Raw genomic sequence first — 22,225 nt, 5'->3', positions numbered from 1 at the left:
ACAATGACAAACAGGGCTGTCTATTTAAGGGTGACGTAAGACAGCTATGGCAAAGGAATGCCTTTCTTTGTTACATAATACAGCAAATGTACTTAGCAGACACCCTTTAGAGGATGCAGCTATTTTACTCACATTGGAGAAACATCTGTGATATAGACAGAGTCTATGTCCCAAATGGAACTCTGTTCTCTGTAGAGTGCACAAAAGTAGGCCTAATGCACTATGTAGGGAATAGGGTGCTACGATATTTGCGACGCACGCAGTCATTACTCAGGGTGGTGTCGACAACAGAGATAATTCTTCCCTTGACACTTTGAGAACATTACCACAGTTTTGTGTTATTACAATGTAATAATCTAATAATTAAATAATGTAATAATGCCATATCAGAACAACATCTCAATCCTCTTCTCTCCTTTCTCCTCCTCTCTCCTTTCTCATCTCCTCTCTACCTCTCTTTCCTCCTCCTCCTCTCTCCTTTCTCATCTCCTCTCCACCACTCTCTTCTCCTCCTCATCTCTCCTTTCTCATCTCCTTTCCACCTCTCTCTTCTACTCCTCTCCTCCTCTTCTCTCCTTTCTCATCTCCTCTCCACCTCACTCCTCCTCCTCTCTCCTTTCTCATCTCCTCTCCATCTCTCACTCCTCCTCCTCTCTCCTTTCTCATCTCCTCTCCACCTCTTCTCTCCTTTCTCATCTCCTCTCCATCTCTCTCTTCTCCTCCTCTCTCCTTTCTCATTTCCTCTCCACCTCTTCTCTCCTTTCTCATCTCCTCTCCACCTTTTTCTTCTCCTCCTCCTCTCCTCCTCCTCTCTCCATTCTCATCTCCTCTCCACCTCTCTCTTCTCATCCTCTCCTCCTCTCTCCTTTCTCCTCTCCTCTCCTCTCCTCTCCTCTTCTCTTCTCTTGTGCAATTATGTCTAAATGAGAGAAGAGGAAAGGAAACCACCTTATATAGTATACTACTAGAGATGCTGTAACCTCCTTGCAACACACAGAGTCCTGCTCTAGATTTTGAATGAAACCTGTTTTAACTAGAAAAGTTCACAGTACTCAACTACTTTACACAACCCTAACTATTGGTAAAATGCCTCTCCTCTACGCCACTCTTATTGGTAGGCATTTCTTGTTCACGCCTCCTTGCCCATAGTTATCCCCCTCAACATTTGTGAGCGCACCTGTCAATCAAGGTGCATAAGCGGTGGGAGTTGTCAGTGTTCTTTGACGTTGGAGTTTGATTGGCCAGCTGTTTCTATTGGCGTCACTGCGCCGCCAGCTGATCGCAGTGAGAAGCCGGTTTGAAGGGACTTGGGCTAGAAAGAACCAAGACGCGGCGATAGAGCAACTTGCTGTTTGGGGAACCGCTAGGAAACTGGGAAGTGAAACTGGGGCGGTATCTTCGTTTTTACGGATTAAGTTACAATGTAGAGCGTCCTAATATATACAAGAGTGGAAGCTGAATAGTTGTACGTCTATTTTAAACTAGAGCTATAATAGATGCGTTTCGTCCATTACTAGAACTGTCAGATTTGATTGAGAGAGTTAAGGTGTGGCTGTCTTCAAAACGTTTTTTTTTCTTCTTCAAGGCTTTCCTCTGAACTAAATGCTTATAATAATAAAGCTTGACATATTTACAGTGAGAAGTAGCCTAGCTGATCGATTTTCAACAATAATGGCGCATTTGAAAAAGGAAGCATTCGATTATACGACCTACAGTGCCACCTCGACAAGGATAATGTGCATTATTCTAAACATTACCGATGGAGTCTATTCTGCTATTATTTGGATGATTATAACAAGTATTTAATAATCGTGTAGGTTAATTCGCTGTATAATGTTTTGAAATGGACGTAGCAACTTTACAGTCGTATCGCATTCTACATATGAAAGGCTAATCAACGGACCTGTGGGGGAGTAGGCCTAGTTGGTGATTATAGAGCTATTCTCGCACGATAATCGATTAAAAAATATATATTTAGATTTTTTCCCTTTATGATCATTGGCGATACTTGTAACTAGTCTACTGCCATTTTGAGTCCCACCGAGGAAATAAGTTAATCTTACCTACAGAAACAAGTAAGTGCGTCAATATTAATTTAAAAACCTTTAAATGTCTTTATGAGTGTGGAATAACCTTAACTGAATATAATAAAGTAATCTAGATAGGCTGCAATTGAGAGATAAAATAGAGCGTCAAATGAACCCGGATGATTATATGCCTACTGAGAATATTGCCATAACTGTTACTAATGAAGCAAATTGAATGTTACAAATTATGTAATCAAATAGTTGACTTGCAGTTCCATTTTGACTATATGTAGTCCGCTGGTCTGTAGGCGGTGCAATAATTAGCATAATACTTCATTCAATACAGCAGTGAATTGAATATTAGATTTATGAGTTATTTCAAAGGCCATCTCATATAGGATAAACGTTAAATGGATTGGATTATGGACACTTCTATTGCGTGCATTCGTGCCCTATAGAGTCTACGGGCGTGCCCATCAATTAGCCTACTTGTGAAGAAGAATGGGGCCAAAGGGGCCAGAATAAGATTCGGTCATATTTTTAAAAAATTTAAAAATATGTAAAATATCAAGATCATTCCTGTACTGTAAAAACGTGTTAAAATACCTATTCATAGATCTGATGTTTGACTTATTATTAACGTTTAGCATTTAGTAGTAGGGTAGACTAAATACATAATGAATTTAACCTTACTCGTATCTTTTCATTATTTAGTTACAGTAACTCACTGTAATTTGCTTTAATTTGATTTAAAGGAGAGAATTGCAGAGCGAATTCCTCAAGGCCCCACCCTTTACAGCAAAACATGGATGTGGATCACAGTTTCCCCCAGAAGTTTCTTGTTTCCCCTTTTCCTCTCTCTAACTTTACGTTGCCAAGTGTGTAACCATAGACCCTGCTTTAAGTGGAGAGAACCTGTAACCTTCCATATACACTGGCTGGCAACCCCCTAAAGATCAAGCCTCAGGATCTTCATTCAAACTCCAATGAGTCTCCCTTCCTTTGATCAAGGTAAGATATGAACAGTCTGACCTCATTATTGAATGAAATAAGTGGTCTATGATAGGCCTTGCTCTTTTAAATTAACTTTTTCCATTATTAACTTTTTTTTCTGTGGAATTCTGTGGCAGGGATTATGTAAGTATAGGAACAAGTATTTACAAGCTCTCCAACTCATGCTTATGCAATCACAGTTTGAGGATTTCAACACTCAGAGGAGAGCTGTTAGTTAAAATGTGACAGCTCATCGAAGAAAGCTGCACGCCACTCTAAAGATTTGTCACTATGTCATCTTTTATTCACTCAATAACTGTTAAATGCACCTGGAATTCCTCAAATCCTCAAAGCCTATCAATTTCATTCAACAATGCTCCCTTGCACACATAATATCCAGAGCACTATTCCATTCCACCACCACCAGACAATCGATTTATTCTGAATTGCAGTCAAGACCTCGTTGGATTCATCTTTTCCCTGATGAAGCCTCTTAGGCAAACAGCCTGCGGAATAGAATGGTGAATTCTTATCCATTTCTGTTGGGCAGTGACTCGTCTCTTCTTGGGTGTGACTTTGATGCTTCATCCTTATTCACTGTGGGTGGATGAATTCTTAAGGCCCAGGCTGGCTGAAAATAAATTGACCAGGCAGGCTACTTGGATGAGTTGCAAGGGGCAAGAGTCAGGCAGTAGTCTCCTTTTTTGGTTTCCAATACACCTTCTAGTTTGATATCTCTGGAGAGTGAAAGACTGTTTTGTCACGAAAGCAAGATCTCAGCCTCCCAAGTTCCTCAGGGCCACTTCCTCCACCCCCCCCAGAGAACGCTTGGACAGCAATTATCAGCTGTTTGGAAATTGAACCATTTTGGGATAATTACATGGAAGTGATGACAGTGACAGCTAAGTTAACGCCCCATTGTAACCTAAGATGGTTCAATGGTGTAACTGGAGAACAGTTGAACGTACATGGTTTATCGTACATGACATGTAGCCTACTGTCTCTCTATCTGAGGGACTCTATTGTGCGTCTAATGGACAATGAAATGATTCTGTATGAATGAATGGTGCACTAAGACCTAGTTGGAGGATCTGAGATGGGTGCCTCCATAGGAACAGTTACAGTGACGTCTGTTTTAACCTACCTGTGTTACCTCAGTTGTAAATCACATGAGATAACATTGATTGGGTGATGACCGAGGGGGTGTGCCTTTATGGATGGAGGGGGTGTGGCTCACAATCTAATTGAATTAAAAACCCAGATAAGATTCTTATTATTTATTACTAAATCCAATGGATCACATCAAAGTCTTCATAAAAGGGACCTTTTTATTTACAGCTACAGAGACAAACCCTCAAGACTGTAAACAACATAGCATCTTTCCATCTCTGGCTGTATGTTTGTTCTGTGTCCTGATTGGCTAGCCACATCACACTGACCTGGCTGTGTGTTTGTTCTGTGTCCTGATTGTCTAGCCACATCACACTGACGTGTGTGTGTGTGTGTGTGTGTGTGTGTGTGTGTGTGTGTGTGTGTGTGTGTGTGTGTGGTTAGCGAGCGGTGTCTTTATCTCCACATGACTGGATTAGATTAAAACAGATTTCCACAAAGCCGCTCCCCAGAATGACAGACAGACAGCCGGCTGGCCGGATAGGCAGACTGGCAGGCCAAATGGACGGACGGCTGGACCGGCAGGCAATCAGGCAGAGAGACAGACGGCTTGTACGGGCGTATATGAACAGACAGATTGGAAGAGGGAGGATATGATGAAAGAGAAGAATAATTGTCATTCAAGGTCTTTCTTTGCAGTCTTGTATTCCTTCTGCCCTACTCCCGTCAAATTATTGTAGTCATAGCATAAGTTGTGACGATATGTGTTTGTGTGTGTTTGCACATTCGTATGGTAAGTGTCTATGAGACATAACATTCTCGTTAGTCCTAGAAATCATCCACTCCCTCACATGAAAGTTATTAAACCATTCTGATCTATTAATAAAATAATAATTCATTTCATTTGACAGACATCTTACAGGACACTTAAGGATACCTTACATTAAAAGTACATACATTCAAGTGCAGGTTAAATTGGATTTAACCATTGGATTACTTACATTGATCCTATCCTCTGAAAAAAAACGAAACAGTTTAATTTCACCAGAAGCCAATATTACTCTAGTTTTGACATTAGCATGCTAATGCAGCTCTTATTGAGTAGCATAGTTGGGCTGTTCTGGATTGCACAGTTATTGATGGGCTATCAGAGTATTCCCAGTGGGTGAGGATCTGCAGTGGAAATCCGCATTCTGGAATGAGGTTGCACGTTTCAGACAGGGCCACACCCTATGGCTATAGATGTATACACTGCATCACACATCAGAGTGCACACTTTACTTTACACTCTAATTGTAAATGGGTTCTTTCTTGGTTTGTTACAATTAATCCCCATGTAACCAAAAACTATACCTAGGTAAAATTATTTTATAACACTTTTATCGTTTTAGTTTTGACAAAATTCCAAACACTTAGGTGAGCGTGGAACCAGATCAGATGAGGATTCACAAGCATTGTTAGTTGCCTTCTTTTGAAATGGCATTATACTGAGAAGTTAGCAACAGACATTGAGTGGGCTGAGTGGGTTCTACTTAGTAGGTGCTGTGGTGGTGTGTATCAGACAGACATGGGCTCTGTGTGTGGGACTGTGTGTAGGAAGGCAGACATTGTCAGTCTGCAATCTCAATAATAACAGACAGACTTTAAAAACCCATACAGCAGATGTTGATTTGAGATCCCAGTACTCCCATATATTCAAGACCAGTTCTCTATGAGCCTCAATTCTATATTGAAGAGTCCAGCCTATTTGGTGCTTGGATCAATTCACTTGTGACTCAAGGCTGAGTTCAGACCCCTTATCTCCAAGGGCTGGGACTGGGATCGAGTCTTGTGCTCTTAACGGCCTTGGGGTCTAGTCCCACTCTCATCAGGGCTTAGGCTGGGACTGGCTCTAGTCCTCATAGTGCCTTGGTCAAGTTTGGACTGACAGTTAACAGTTTACAGCTCAACTAATTTAACTTCCATTGGTTCCATTTAATCTCCATGTTAGACAAGCACTAGGAAATGAACCCGTAAGGCATTTCCAGTACCACCAAGGAATAGCCAGAATTGGTATGTAACAGTGAACTTAGCAGTGCCAATTCAGCATGAACTAGTCCCATCCAGATATTGAAAACCCTGTCTGCGTCCAAATTGGCATCCTATTCCCTATATAGTGCACTACTTTTGACCAGAGCACCTGGTCAAAAATAGTGCACTATATAGGGAATAGGGTACCATTTCCCCTGTGATGGAAGGAGTACATGGCAGGAGGGATGCTGTGTCATTGTGTAATCTCCTGTTGATTAAATGGACTGCCACAGGTTTTGTTTTTCCCACAGCCCTGTAAGTGACCTAGTTAAAGATCCAGTGGTATTGTGCCTTGCCGTATTTCAGTCTCCCTATACGTAGTTGTACATGGTGAGGAAGGTAGACATACATACACACCAGTGGAAGCTGCTGAGGGGAGGACGGCTCATAATAATGGCTGGAATGGAGTAAATGGAATGGTATCAAACACATAGAAACCATGTGTTTGACACCATTCCACTGATTCCACTCCAGCCATTACCAGGAGCCCGTCCTCCCCAAGTAAGGTGCCACCAACGTCCTGTGATGCATACATACATACAGGTAGACATACATTGGCCAACCTACTGTATGCATACACACAAGGTGGAAAAGCGAGAGGTAGAATGAAAGCTAGAGAGCAAGAGAGGGGGACAGACAGTGAGCGAGATAGAGGTAGAGGAACAGGGTGGGTCTGGAAGAGGTGGGGCCTGCGCGTGTGTGCTGTCTGTGTGTGTGTGCTCTGTGTTCAGACAGCGTGTACGTTCGGGGCCTCAGCAGACTGAATGGAATTTATACCATATGTACCAGGCATCCCAGGAATGCACCCCAGGCCCAAAGAGCTGACCAACGGAAAGAGAGGAGGGAGGGAGGGAGACAGAGGGAGAAAGAGAGAGGGAGAAAGAGAGAGAGAGAAAGAGAGAGAGAGACAGAGAGAGAGTGGGAGAGTTTGAGAGTGGGAGAGTTTGAGAGAGAGATCCATCCATTCTGCAGGAACAAACCTGTTGAGCGCAAGTCCTCCTGTTAGGGGAAAATTCTGCATATTTTGCAAAATGGCTGCTTGCTGTGGACACATCTGTTTAACATGGTTGTATCTCTGGACCCTATGGGCCCTGGTCAAAGGTCAAATTTGGGACAGATTCCAATTGCATCGATAAAGATGACTACACAGATCGTGTCAGAAACATTAGTTGACTGTAGTTGTCAGAAAATCTATGATTTCTCGACTGTGACACATCTTTTCTCTGAAAGACTACTGTACATTTGTTAGCAATTACTAAGCAATGAGCTGCTTTGCTCTTTTTTATGAGCAAAGCAGCTCATGTTCTTGATGTTCTTTCTACTGCTCAGTTGTCTGTGGCAGGGGAACTACATTCATGTGGTAACTGACACTATGTTGAACATGCTTCATATAATAATTGAGGTTATCAGATACATGCTAATGCTATAACTGGTCTATGTACGAGCTGATCAGGGAGGAGAGAGACAGAACACTTTGGCATTATGGCAGTCAGTGTCGCGCAAAGAATGTCAATGTGATCTGTGGTTGGATAAGAGCCTGTGTGTGTGTGTGTGTGTGTGTGTGTGTGTGTGTGTGTGTGTGTGTGTGTGTGTGTGTGTGAAAGAAAAACAAAAAAAGTGTGTGCCTATGCCTGTTGGAAAGAGAAGGTGAACTGATTTGAGTATGTGTAAATTGAGTGAGACCGCAAGAGTGAAAAGACATTTATGTCTGTTATGTGTGTGTGTCCAGCATTTCATCAGCTGCAGGCTGCCACATATACAGATGTACACAGATAGCCTGGGAGTATATTCCATGCAGGGAACATCCTGGAAGACTGAGACACAGAGAGCAGATAGTTTAAATTCCAAGTGGAAATGATCTCCTACTAAACTGCAAAGACTGTCATTACTTAGAGTATTTACCTACCTTATAACCCCCCTCCCCTCCCCCCAACACACACACAGTCCTATGGTGTAGTCTGTTATCCCCACAGTCACGTCTGTGAGACGAGGTGTGTCTGGGAACGTGGTCAACCGCTAGTCAACAACTCTCATTGACAAGCAAACCACTGTGAGACTAGCACTGTTCTTTATGAAGAAATAAACATCTTCTGGAAATGGATCCATGCCCTGAATGTATGTTTTAAGTTATGAGTTCACATGGGTTATGATGGATGGAAGAATAGGCACAACAGTAAAGGGCACAATTCATGCAGCCCTGTTGGCCCAGTTGAGGCTTCCTCCCCCTTCTCCTCTGGTAGTACTTTTTGATTTGATTTTACAGCCCAGTCATACAAGCACAGCTGTGTGGTGCGTTTGCATACTGTATAGTGTACATTGGGTCCATTACAATTCATTGGGTTATAAGCCCATTGAAAGAAGGGGCTTCTGCCCTTCCTGCTTCCTCCTCCCTCTGCCCTGTACTTGAGCTTGGGTGTGGCTACTACTCTCTTTCCCTCAACTTTCATCATTACACATTCAAGAAGAAGTATAACTCCTTCTCTCCTCTCTCTCTCTCCCACTTCCACTGCCTCCCTCTCCTTCCCTCCCTTATCTCCCTCTCGCAGCCCATTCTCCCCCCTTTTCCTCTCACCACCTCCTCCCCCCTATTCCAATCAGGGAAATTAGTTAGGAGATTACGAGAATTCCTGAGATGGTTGAGCTGTTTCCGTGTTGCCCCACAGTCCTCTCCATTGTACAAGGGCCATGGAATCTCCCCCCTCTAGCTCTCTCTCTCTAACTCCCTCTCTCTCTCTTGCTCCCTCTCTCCCTCCCTCTCTCTCTCTAACTCCCTCCCTCTCTCTCTCTAACTCCCTCCTCTCTCTAACTCCCTCCCTCTCTCTCTCTAACTCCCTCCCTCTCTCTCTAACTCCCTCCCTCTCTCTAACTCTCTAACTCTCTCTCTCTCTCTCTCTAACTCCTCCCTCTCTCTCTCTAACTCTCTCTCTCTCTCTCTCTCTCTCTCTCTCTCTCTCTCTCTCTCTCTCTCTCTCTCTCTCTCTCTCTCTCTCTCTCTCTCTCTCTCTCTCTCTCTCTCTCTCTCTCTCTCTCTCTCTCTCTCTCTCTCTCTCTCTCTCTCCTCTCTCTCTCTCAAACTGTTTTGTTTGCTCTCTCTCTCTTTTCTTTTCTCTCTCTCTCTCTCTCAAACTGTTTTGTTTGCTTGTTGAGAACTTGTCTGTTTGCAAGCGAGTGGCCAAAGGAATGTCATTTCCAGTACTGATGGCAAAGTTCACACATGAATGGAAAGGTAAGGAAGTGTGAGGAGCTTGAAGGTGAACATGCTCACATACACACATGGAAGGACACACACAGATGGACACATGCATACACACACACACATTCATTCGGACAGGCACACACAGATGCAGACCCAGAAACAACGTTTTTATTCACACACACTCCTATATCCGGGAAGGGCGATGGCTAGACTGGTCTAGCCAAATCAAATCAAATGTATTTGTCACATACACATGGTTAGCCTGGCTCTGTCTCTCTCTCTCCCACAATCTGTCTCTCTCTCTATCTCCCTCTCAATATGTCTCTCTTTCTCTCTCTACCTCCCTCTCTCTCTCCACACTTAATCCTCTGTTGGTTTTAGAAGACCAACATTAACGATGTAGCTAGTCATGACACATTGTTGATAACCTTACAGCCCCCTTCGTTCGCTCATTTTCCCTTACAATAAAATGTATCAACCCCTACTAAAATGTCCATGAATTATAATCCCCATAAAGATTCCTATGTCCTGTTGCTGCAGGAATATGTTCCTGCTTTAGCAAACTGTCTCAAATGAAGAGGACTAAAGAAAGATTACAGGATGAAAAGGATCAGTGCGTGTGAAGCTGATGACCCGGGGTGCCATACAAATACATAGGCAGACACAGACAGGCACACAGCCTTGATGATCAGCTAATGACACACACACACACAGCTGTCATACAGGATGAGTGTGTTGCGGTGTGTGTGTATGCTGCATTGTGGGAAAGTTTGGGGCAGGATGTCTGCCTCTGTCCCTCTGACGTCTGGGAGCCGGATACCCCCTGACACACACTTCCTGTTTACCTACATCACATACACACACACACACACACACACACACACACCATATCAACTAATTAACAACAAAATCGGAGTTGTTTCCCAGCTACAGGTGTTCTTTCATAACACGTAACCGTGTCATAGTGCTAATTCCTGTCTCTTTCTTCCTGTTCCTCCTACATCATCACTTCCTATTCAGGGGTGTAGATGCATATGAATGAAATCAGTGCTATCAAGCAGACAGCAAAGAGCTCAAAGCAAGCTGTGTCTTCACACCAGTGTGTGTGTGTGTGGTGTGTGTGTCCATACCAGATGACTCACCGTGGCATAATTGCTGTCAGATTGATGTTGTCGGAGGTGGTTTGGTAAAATGGCAACGCTTACAGTAGCTGAGATCAGATGTCTACAGCATTTTACTCAAATGCATTCACACACACTAACATGCAAACACTATAACATATGTTGAAACAACATGTGTAGTGGGTAAGTGCACGCAAGCAACCAACCACATACACACATTGAAAGGATGTAGACAAACATTGGAACATACACACACACATACAAGCAAGCACACAGACTCTCTCCTCCTCAGTTAGCAGTGAGTGGACGTGGTTCCTGGTTGATGCATATGCATGGTGCTCTCATGAATAATTCACTGAAGGCCTGTGTGATATTGCAGTGAATTTCTAATGGGATAGTTTGGAAAGTGTGTGTGTATTTGTCTCAGAGATCCATATGACCACCACCACTGCTGCTTTTGCTTCCAAGGCACCACTCACCATTTTCTTATCCTGTTGCTCTTCTCATTCCCTATATTTCTCTCACTTTCATCGCTTTCTTTTCCTTCCTCTCGCTCTCTCCCTCTCTCTCCTCTGCGTCACTTATTTCAGGCATCAGTTGACAACCTCTACACGACAGCGTAAAGTAATATTTCCCTCTGGGGTCATTTTATATAATAAATAAATCATCTATTGATTGATTCATTGTCTTTGAATTGATGAGACGTTGTTATATTGGCATGTCATGGGTCAATCTAATCTCTATGGTGTCACATTACTGCCATGATGTTGTCCATTAACTGAACATGAGTGGCATTTGCAACATAAGATATACATCCTATGGAATGTCAAAACACATCCGGTAACAGTGACGTGAGACAGAGAGATGTTTCCCCCGTTGCAGTGACTCGTCTGGCCCCCCTCTCCTCCTTCGTTAGCATTGTCAACTGGCATTTCATAGCCTAAATGGATTGTGTGTATTCCCAGAAGGCTCGGCAGTTTTCCCTTTCAGAGATTGCTTCCTGCAGTCAGTTAGAGAAGAGAACACTGGTTCATAACTCAAACCACATACACTGTTATTCACTACAGAGAGAGAGGGGGGTGAGGGGGAGGGGGAGGTCATGAGGGGGAGGGGGAGGAGTGAGGGTGGAGGAGAGAACACTGGTTCATAACTCAAACCACATACACTGTTATTCACTACAGAGAGAGGGGGTGAGGGTGGAGGAGAGTGAGAGGGGGAGAGGGAGAGAGAGAGAGGGGGGAGGGAGAGAGTGTGGGGGGGGAGGAGAGAGAGAGAGGGAGGGGAGAGTGCAATGCCAATGCCTCCAGACAACTGGGTGTGGCTCCTGGTCTCACGCACTCTATTTTATGCATGCATACACTGTCATTCTCTCTCACTGTCTTTCTGTCTCTCTTCCTGTCTCTCCCATTCTCGCTCTCTCTGTCTCTCTTCCTGTCTCTCTCATTTTGCAAGAAAGGAGCATCTCCACCAGAGTTTGTCATATTCCTGATGCATGGCTCTGTTCTGGTGAACAAGCTGTTAAGACAGACAAAGCTATAGGATTGGGGAGTGGTTCTCCTCTGTAATATACAGTTAATCCACAGTCAGGCAGAGAGAGGCAGACAGACAAAACTATAGGAGTGGGGAGTGGTTCCCTTCTGTAATATACAGTTAATCCACAGTCAGGCAGAGAGAGGCAGACAGACAAAGCTTTTGGAGTGGAGAGTGGTTCCCCTCTGTAATATACAGTTTATCCACAGTCAGGCAGAGAGAGGCAGACAGAGAGAGCTATAGGAGTGGGGAGTGGTTCCCCTCTGTAATATTCAGTTAATCCACAGTCAGGCAGAGAGAGAGGCAGACAGACAGACAGAGCTATAGGAGTGGGGAGTGGTTCCCCTCTGTAATATACAGTTAATCCACAGTCAGGCAGAGAGAGAGGCAGACAGACAGAGCTATAGGAGTGGAGAGTGGCTCCCCTCTGTAATATACAGTTAATCCACAGTCAGGCAGAGAGAGAGAGGCAGACAGACAGAGCTATAGGAGTGGAGAGTGGCTCCCCTCTGTAATATACAGTTAATCCACAGTCAGGCAGAGAGAGAGAGGCAGACAGACAGAGCTATAGGAGTGGTTCCCTTCTGTAATATACAGTTAATCCACAGTCAGGCAGAGAGAGAGGCAGACAGACAGAGCTATAGGAGTGGTTCCCCTCTGTAATATACAGTTAATCCACAGTCAGGCAGAGAGATAGGCAGACAGACAGAGCTATAGGAGTGGGGAGTGGTTCCCTTCTGTAATATACAGTTAATCCACAGTCAGGCAGAGAGAGGCAGACAGACAAAGCTTTTGGAGTGGGGAGTGGTTCCCTTCTGTAATATACAGTTAATCCACAGTCAGGCAGAGAGAGAGGCAGACAGACAGAGCTATAGGAGTGGTTCCCCTCTGTAATATACAGTTAATCCACAGTCAGGCAGAGAGAGAGTCAGACAGACAGACAGAGCTATAGGAGTGGGGAGTGGTTCTCCTCTGTAATATACAGTTAATCCACAGTCAGGCAGAGAGAGGCAGACAGACAAAACTATAGGAGTGGGGAGTGGTTCCCCTCTGTAATATACAGTTAATCCACAGTCAGGCAGAGAGAGGCAGACAGACAAAGCTTTTGGAATGGTTCCCCTCTGTAATATACAGTTTATCCACAGTCAGGCAGAGAGAGGCAGACAGAGAGAGCTATAGGAGTGGGGAGTGGTTCCCCTCTGTAATATTCAGTTAATCCACAGTCAGGCAGAGAGAGAGGCAGACAGACAGACAGAGCTATAGGAGTGGGGAGTGGTTCCCCTCTGTAATATACAGTTAATCCACAGTCAGGCAGAGAGAGAGGCAGACAGACAGAGCTATAGGAGTGGAGAGTGGCTCCCCTCTGTAATATACAGTTAATCCACAGTCAGGCAGAGAGAGAGAGGCAGACAGACAGAGCTATAGGAGTGGAGAGTGGCTCCCCTCTGTAATATACAGTTAATCCACAGTCAGGCAGAGAGAGGCAGACAGACAGACAGAGCTATAGGAGTGGTTCCCTTCTGTAATATACAGTTAATCCACAGTCAGGCAGAGAGAGGGCAGACAGACAGAGCTATAGGAGTGGTTCCCCTCTGTAATATACAGTTAATCCACAGTCAGGCAGAGAGATAGGCAGACAGACAGAGCTATAGGAGTGGTTCCCCTCTGTAATATACAGTTAATCCACAGTCAGACAGAGAGAGAGGCAGACAGACAGAGCTATAGGAGTGGTTCCCTTCTGTAATATACAGTTAATCCACAGTCAGGCAGAGAGAGAGGCAGACAGACAGAGCTATAGGAGTGGTTCCCCTCTGTAATATACAGTTAATCCACAGTCAGGCAGAGAGAGAGGCAGACAGACAGAGCTATAGGAGTGGGGAGTGGTTCCCTTCTGTAATATACAGTTAATCCACAGTCAGGCAGAGAGAGGCAGACAGACAAAGCTTTTGGAGTGGGGAGTGGTTCCCTTCTGTAATATACAGTTAATCCACAGTCAGGCAGAGAGAGAGGCAGACAGACAGAGCTATAGGAGTGGTTCCCCTCTGTAATATACAGTTAATCCACAGTCAGGCAGAGAGAGAGAGAGTCAGACAGACAGACAGAGCTATAGGAGTGGGGAGTGGTTCCCTTCTGTAATATACAGTTAATCCACAGTCAGGCAGAGAGAGGCAGACAGACAAAGCTTTTGGAGTGGGGAGTGGTTCCCCTCTGTAATATACAGTTAATCCACAGTCTGGCAGAGAGAGAGGCAGACAGACAGAGCTATAGGAGTGGTTCCCCTCTGTAATATACAGTTAATCCACAGTCAGGCAGAGAGAGAGGCAGACAGACAGAGCTTTTGGAGTGGGGAGTGGTTCCCTTCTGTAATATACAGTTAATCCACAGTCAGGCAGAGAGAGAGGCAGACAGACAGAGCTATAGGAGTGGTTCCCTTCTGTAATATACAGTTAATCCACAGTCAGGCAGAGAGAGAGGCAGACAGACAAAGCTTTTGGAGTGGGGAGTGGTTCCCTTCTGTAATATACAGTTAATCCACAGTCAGGCAGAGAGAGAGGCAGACAGACAGAGCTATAGGAGTGGTTCCCCTCTGTAATATACAGTTAATCCACAGTCAAACAGAGAGAGAGGCAGACAGACAAAGCTTTTGGAGTGGGGAGTGGTTCCCCTCTGTAATATACAGTTAATCCACAGTCTGGCAGAGAGAGAGGCAGACAGACAGAGCTATAGGAGTGGTTCCCCTCTGTAATATACAGTTAATCCACAGTCAGGCAGAGAGAGAGGCAGACAGACAGAGCTATAGGAGTGGTTCCCTTCTGTAATATACAGTTAATCCACAGTCAGGCAGAGAGAGAGGCAGACAGACAAAGCTTTTGGAGTGGGGAGTGGTTCCCTTCTGTAATATACAGTTAATCCACAGTCAGGCAGAGAGAGAGAGAGGCAGACAGACAGAGCTATAGGAGTAGTTCCCCTCTGTAATATACAGTTAATCCACAGTCAAGCAGAGAGAGAGGCAGACAGACAGAGGTTTTAGTTGAAATAGAGTCCCTTTCCTCTTCCTAGTAATTCTACTGTGAGGCGAGGGAGCCAATGACTAATATATTGATCTCCCATTGACTTGAAAGCAATTTATGAGGGGTAGAGGGTGGGAAGTGGTGGTGGTGAGGGGCATTATTTACAGTGGTATGGTGGCCTGGGCCTGAGGGTGGTGTGTGTGTGTCGGTGTGTTGCAGTGATTTTTTTTAATGGGAGATCACAGAACAGCAGTGCGTGTTTATATGTGTATGTAATTCCCTCCTTCACACACACACACACACACACACACACACACACACACACACACACACACACACACACGCAAACACACACACACACACACAGACACAGACAGTTGAAGTCGGAAGTTTACATACACCTTAGCCAAATAAATTTAAACTCAGTTTTTCACAATTCCTGACATTTAATCCTAGTAAAAATTCCCTGTTTTAGGTCAGTTAGGATCACCACTTTATTTTAAGAATGTGAAATGTCAGAATAATAGTAGAGAGAATGATTTATTTCAGCTTTTATTTCTTTCATCACATTCCCAGTGGGTCAGAAGTTTACATACACTCAATTAGTATTTGGTAGCAATGCCTTTAAATTGTTTAACTTGGGTCAACGTGTTGGCTAGCCTTCCACAAGCTTCCCACAATAAGTAGGGTACATTTTGGACCATTCCTCCTGACAGAGCTGTAACTGAATCAGGTTTATAGGCCTCCTTGCTCACACACGCTTTTTCAATTCTGCCCACACATTTTCTATGGGATTGAGATCAGGACTTTGTGATGGCAACTCCAATACCTTGACTTTGTTGTCCTTAAGAAATTTTGCCACAACTGTGGAAGTTTATATGGGGTCATTGTCCATTTGGAAGACCCATTTGCCACCAAGCTTTAACTGATGTCTTGAGATGTTGCTTCAATATATCCACATAATTATCCTCCCTCATGATGCCATCTATTTTGTGAAGTGCACCAGTCCCTCCTGCAGCAAAGCACCCCACAACATGATGCTGCCACCCCCGTGATTCATGGTTGGGATGGTGTTCTTCGGCTTGCCAGCCTCCCACTTTTTCTTCCAAACATAACCATGGTCATTATGGCCAAACGGTTCTATTTTTGTTTCATCAGACCAGAGGACATTTCTCTAAAAAGTACGATCTTTGTCCCCATGTGCAGTTGCAAACCGTAGTCTGGCTTTTTTTTATGGCGGTTTTGGAGCAGAGGCTTCTTCCTGAGCGTCCTTTCAGGTTATGTCGATACAGGACTTGTTTTACTGTGGATATAGATACTTTTGTACCTGTTTCCTCCAGCATCTTCACAAGGTCTTTGCTGTTCTGGGATTGATTTGCACTTTTCACACCAAAGTACGTTCATCTCTAGGAGACAGAACGCGTCTCCTTCCTGAGCGGTATGATGGCTGGTCCCGTGGTGTTTATACGTGCTATTGTTTGTACAGATGAATGTGGTACCTTCAGGCATTTGTAAATTGCTCCCAAGGATGAACCAGATTTGTGGAGGTCTACAATTTATTTTCTGAGGTCTTGGCTGATTTCTTTTGATTTTCCCATGATGTCAAGCAAAGAGGCACTGAGTTTGAAGGTAGGCCTTGAAATACATCCACAGGTACACCTCCAATTGACTCAAATGATGTCAGTCAGAAGCTTCTAAAGCCATGACATCATTTTCTGGAATTTTCCAAGCTGTTTAAAGGCACAGTCAACTTAGTGTATGTAAACTTCTGACCCACTGGAATTGTGATACAGTGAAATAATCTGTTCTTAAACAATTGTTGGAAAAATTGTGTCATGCACAAAGTATATGTCCTAACCGACTTGCCAAAACTATAGTTTGTTAACAAGACATTTGTGGAGTGGTTGGAAAACGAGTTTTAATGACTCAACTATACATACATACCCGTACAGAGTCCTGATGCAGAATACACTGTTCCAGAGCTGTGTGTGTGTGTGTGTGTGTGTGTGTGTGTGTGTGTGTGTGTGTGTGTGTGTGTGTGAGAGAGAGATGATGTAAGAATGATAAACATGGTGTCTATGATTCTAGGGGGTGAAATTGCATCAAAGAGAACTACTGGTATCAGACCATAATACAGGCGTATCTTGTCCTTCATTCTCAGTACCTGTGTAGGTGTTATGCAAACGGATGCCTGTGTCGACTCCTTGTGGAAGAACTGGTCTCATAGAAGGGGAAAGAGGGGTCAACGAAACACATAGCACCTTGTCACCAAGGGTTGAATAATATTCTATTGCGCTCTCTTTTCTCCCTCTTTCTCTCTCTCTCTACTGCTCTCCTCCATGTCTAATACTAATAACACAGCCCAAACACACTTTACACATGCACATGAAGTATGATGTCATGTTCCATGTCAATGCATGTGGGAGCACATGCACACACGTTAAGATGAGGTCAGTAACAGCGGGAGGCAATATCAATATCAGTCCATTAATAACAAGGCATTACAAAATCCACATCAAGAAAATACCTAGTTATCGGAGGCTGTGGTGTGTTGTGATGGCTGAGTGCTGTACTATGCTCTGTCAGAGCCTCACTGGAGAGTCTGCAGGTGTGTTGTGATGGCTGAGTGCTGTACTATGCTCTGTCAGAGCCTCTCTGGAGAGTCTGCAGGTGTGTTGTGATGGCTGAGTGCTGTACTATGCTCTGTCAGAGCCTCACTGGAGAGTCTGCAGGTGTGTTGTGATGGCTGAGTGCTGTACTATGCTCTGTCAGAGCCTCACTGGAGAGTCTGCAGGTGTGTTGTGATGGCTGAGTGCTGTACTATGCTCTGTCAGAGCCTCACTGGAGAGTCTGCAGGTGTGTTGTGATGGCTGAGTGCTGTACTATGCTCTGTCAGAGCCTCACTGGAGAGTCTGCAGGTGTGTTGTGATGGCTGAGTGCTGTACTATGCTCTGTCAGAGCCCCTCTGGAGAGTCTGCAGGTGTGTTGTGATGGCTGAGTGCTGTACTATGCTCTGTCAGAGCCTCTCTGGAGAGTCTGCAGGTGCAGGAGGACACTGACTGACTTACTGCCCCGTGTCCTTTAACAAACACTACTGTACTGTAGGTCAGGACAGTAGGCTGGCTAATGCTAGTCCTCATTCTAATGGTACTAGATAATTCTGAGGCTGGCAAATGGTAATAATGCTAGCAGTGAAAGCCTTGCCATCTGAATCTTGACTACCTACATTGCTAGCTACATTAGGATGCTGTAGTTATGCTACATTAGGATGCTGTAGTTATGCTACATTAGGATGCTGTAGTTATGCTACATTAGGATGCTGTAGTTATGCTACATTAGGATGCTGTAGTTATGCTACATTAGGATGCTGTAGTTATGCTACATTAGGATGCTGTAGTTAAGCTATAATAGCTACAGTACATTGCATGTTATTTTATCCAGAAATAATTCATTTTGACTCTGATACTTGCCCAAAGGTACAGTAGCTGTATTACATTAGCTAGATACCTACCTTTTGTTAGCTACGTATCATGCTATCCATTTCCACAGTAGGGTAGAAGTTAAGTTAGCCCCTGGCTAGTTCTGTACACTATACAAGTCACATTAGGGATTTAGGACAGTCACCAGTCAGCTCCCCCTCAGCTCTACTCACTTCTCTTTGGTTCGAATGTGTTCGTGGATTAGTGTAGCCCATCTCTCTAATTTCTTGTCCTTTTCTCTTTCGACCTCATTTTCTCTTTCTCTCCCCCTCTCTCTTTCTCTCGCTCTCTCTCTCTTACTTTCTCTGTAACGGTACTCTCCTGGATCTCCTTGACAGCTAGCTACTGTATTGTTCCTGTTGAACACTGGAGGTATCTTCTCTGCCCAGCTCTGTCTGCAAACAAATGCCAATTAGGGGAGGTGTGATAGGCTTAGCGTAAAATAATACATAAAAAAATATATGTATTGTGGATTGGAAATGATGCAGACAGTTACATTGATAGAAGCCACAATCTATCTGCAATATTAAAGCTGAAAAAAACAAAGGCTGATTCTGCCAATCAGGTGTCCCTGAAGAACTAGTCTTAACATCTGCACACATCCAAAATGGATCCATTAGATCCACGACATTACTCTGCTCAGAGCTCCTGTGCTTGGCTAGCCTCAGGAGGAAGATGGGTCTGAGGCGGCTGTATTTACAGGGACTCAGTGCTTTGGCAGAGCTGGCTAGTTTTCCTAGGCTGGGTTGTGTGTGTGTGTGTGGGCAGTGTGTGTGTGTGGGTGTGGGTGGATCTATTAAGTGAGGCCGGCACACAGGAGCTTTCCACTGGAGCGCAGAGCAGGGCAACAAGGGTGGGTTCGTTGGGTTTACAGAGTCGTTGAGTTCGCTGGACTGCTAAGGGATAGCTTTGCCCAAAACCCTGTCCTTGAACTGTGACAAATCTGCCTGCTCTGCCTGGAAAATATGCAGCTAGGAAGAGGCATTTAAAACGGCATAACAAGAATAGTTTTCATATACTACAGCACATAGTGAGGCTAGACTTTAATCATATGTTTAGCGAAAAAGCTAACCATACGCTGACTGAACTAAATAGGCCTTACTATGTTACTGGGTATATATTTACAGTTGGTTGTTCTCTGGGTGTTTTTTTGTGTGGTTGTTTTATGGGTTTTACTAAAGGACATAAGTTATTTATAACAATAAAAAAAATCAACATAGATGGAACACTCAAGTATAAGAGTTGTTTTAGCATTGTAACTAACACTTTTTGTCTAGGCTAAGGCTAAAAATGTTGCAGAGCTACGGTACATTCTTTATCATTGATGATAATGTGTTGTAATGAGAATCTCTTGAAGGTTTCACAGCCCTCCTGGCAGTTCACTGGGATTAATCTGACATGAATTAAAGTGAACATTTCTGTCCTTTTGTGACACTCTCTTGTAAGTAAGACACCATGTTATTTTTTAATTTTGATAGTTTGTAGAAACAGTTGAAGACTCGCAGGAAATGGCACCCTATTCCCTATGCAGTGCACTACTTTTGACCAAAGCCCTGCCAAAAGTAGTTTTGATGTCTTCCCTATTATTCTACAATGTAGAAAGTAGTAAACATAAAGAAAAACCCTGGAATGAGTAGGTGTCTCCAAACTTTAGACTGGTACTGTATGTCGTAATGAATATTGTATTTTAGCACCAGTCTGTCAGACATACATTCTAATGTTTCCCTTTGTCTCTCCTCCCTCTCTTCTCTCTCTGTCTCTACAGATTCCACCTCTGCCCACCCTGATGGACAAAAATGAAGAAGATGTAGCCTAGTGTGTGTGTTTATATGTGTGTGTTTTTGTACATGTTGCTTGGGTGCTCACTGGCTGACCCACAGCAGTTCTTCACTGGCAAGCTTTATGTCCTTGTGTACCAACTAAAGCTGCCAGCTGAAGAACTGTTGTGGTTGGCTCTTTCCTGCATCCCACACAGAAGACCAAGAGACGCCTTCGAGAAATGTGTGTGTGTGTGTGTCCAGATGCCATGCATCGGATCAGTGAATTCTCCATCCAGATGTTCCATTTTGCAGCCAATGGTAGCAGTGTACAGTATGTTTAGAGGTAAATACAGCACACGTGAAGATTAGGCTAAACAGAATAGCTAGCTATCCAAGACATCTGATATGATGCAATAGGTCTCAGTTCAAAACACATGAACCCACTGCACTCAAATGTAATGTTTTCATTAAGTCTTCTGCTCATGTTACAGAGCTAATGAAGGCTCTAAGTATGAAAAATGCTTACAAACTATGAAATATGTTTAAGTATGACGTTTGCTTACTAAATATCAAGTATGGTCCCAAAGTATGAGGTATGCTTACTTGATGTATGCTTACTGAAGACAGATTTTACTATATGTGTGCTGTATTTTTCTCTATTTACACTACATTGTATTTAGTTGTATGTATACTCAACAGAGTTGTATGTATGCTTTCATGTACAATGTGAGCTCTTTTAAACCATATTATCAGCATCAACTTCCCCCACAAATGGCTGCTTTATTCTACTCAGGCATTAACAAAGACAACTGCACATTGATGCTACTGTACATGCTGAGTCAGCCAACATTCCACACCCCAGCCAGGACCCGCCTGCTGCCCTTATATGGATTGAAGCTGCATGGTGGGGCATCATGGGTGCTTCATTGTATATCAGAACAAAACATCTCTAGAATAATTTCTTATGCTACTCAAAAACAACAAAAAGTAGAAGGATAGGAAGGTAGATGGACTGGCTACTCAAAACCTAGAAGTATGTAAAGCATAGGATGATTTAATGATACAGTATGATAGATTGGGGAAAGGATAGGAGGGAAGATTAGGAAGATAGATGGATGGATGAATGGGAAAGAAGGAGGGAGGGAGAACAAGGCAAGGACATACGACAAACAGCTGGACAAAACCAGCCTCCTGACATGCTGGTAAAGGCAATTTGTGGCATTGTTCTAGACTTAGCTGTGCTGTTTGTCTCAAACCATGACTGCTCAGGCCCTCTCTGTTCCCTTTCTCTCTCCCTCTCTGTTCTCTTTCAATCTCTACTCACTTTCTATGTGTGTGTCTCTCTAACTCTTTCTATTTGACTCATTCTCTCTCTTTCTCCCTCTCTCTGTCACACACCCCCACATGCGCACACACACACAGCATACCATACATCTGACTTCAAGGGCGGTGTTGGCGTCGGCAAGAACAGGATATGAGAGCGTGTCCCTCTAAAAACCTTCCCCTCCAGTTGAGAACAAAGGTAGAGAATGTTCCAGATTCCCTGGCCGCTGCAGTCTAGGAACATGTGGAGCCAAGAGTTGGCCAACGAGCAGTCCTTATCTTTTCCCCCTTCTTTCCATGCATTTTCTCTCTGTTGTCTAGCTTGTCCATCTCTGTTTTTGGCCTCTTGGTAAGCTAGCTTTTTGTTTTGTACTATTATCTCTTTGTTAGTGCATCTGTTTCAATCTCCTTATCTTGTTGTCTTGTCACTCTTCTCATTCTTTCTCCCCTCTTCTGTCTAGCATCCCTCTTAAAACACACACAAAGACACAAACATAAAGGTAAATAGAGACAAACACACACACACAAACACACAGAGACAGAGAGCGACACACACACACATACACACACACATCCCTCAGACAGGATTATCCCACTCTCACAAG

At 43.8% G+C, this 22,225-nt stretch overlaps 1 long non-coding RNA gene across 1 annotated transcript; it reads left to right on the top strand.

The window, feature by feature from the left end:
* Nucleotides 1–1,302: 1,302 nt before the first annotated feature.
* LOC112239963 lies at nt 1,303–21,056 on the top strand. Its single transcript, XR_002951938.2, has 2 exons — nt 1,303–3,038; nt 20,303–21,056. It is a non-coding gene; the product is annotated as an uncharacterized LOC112239963 (long non-coding RNA).
* The last annotated feature ends 1,169 nt before the right edge of the window (nt 21,057–22,225 follow it).

The sequence above is a fragment of the Oncorhynchus tshawytscha genome, linkage group LG13 (assembly GCF_018296145.1).
Source record: "Oncorhynchus tshawytscha isolate Ot180627B linkage group LG13, Otsh_v2.0, whole genome shotgun sequence".
In the NCBI taxonomy this organism is placed as follows: domain Eukaryota; kingdom Metazoa; phylum Chordata; class Actinopteri; order Salmoniformes; family Salmonidae; genus Oncorhynchus; species Oncorhynchus tshawytscha.
This window is presented reverse-complemented; position numbering and strand designations above follow the sequence as displayed.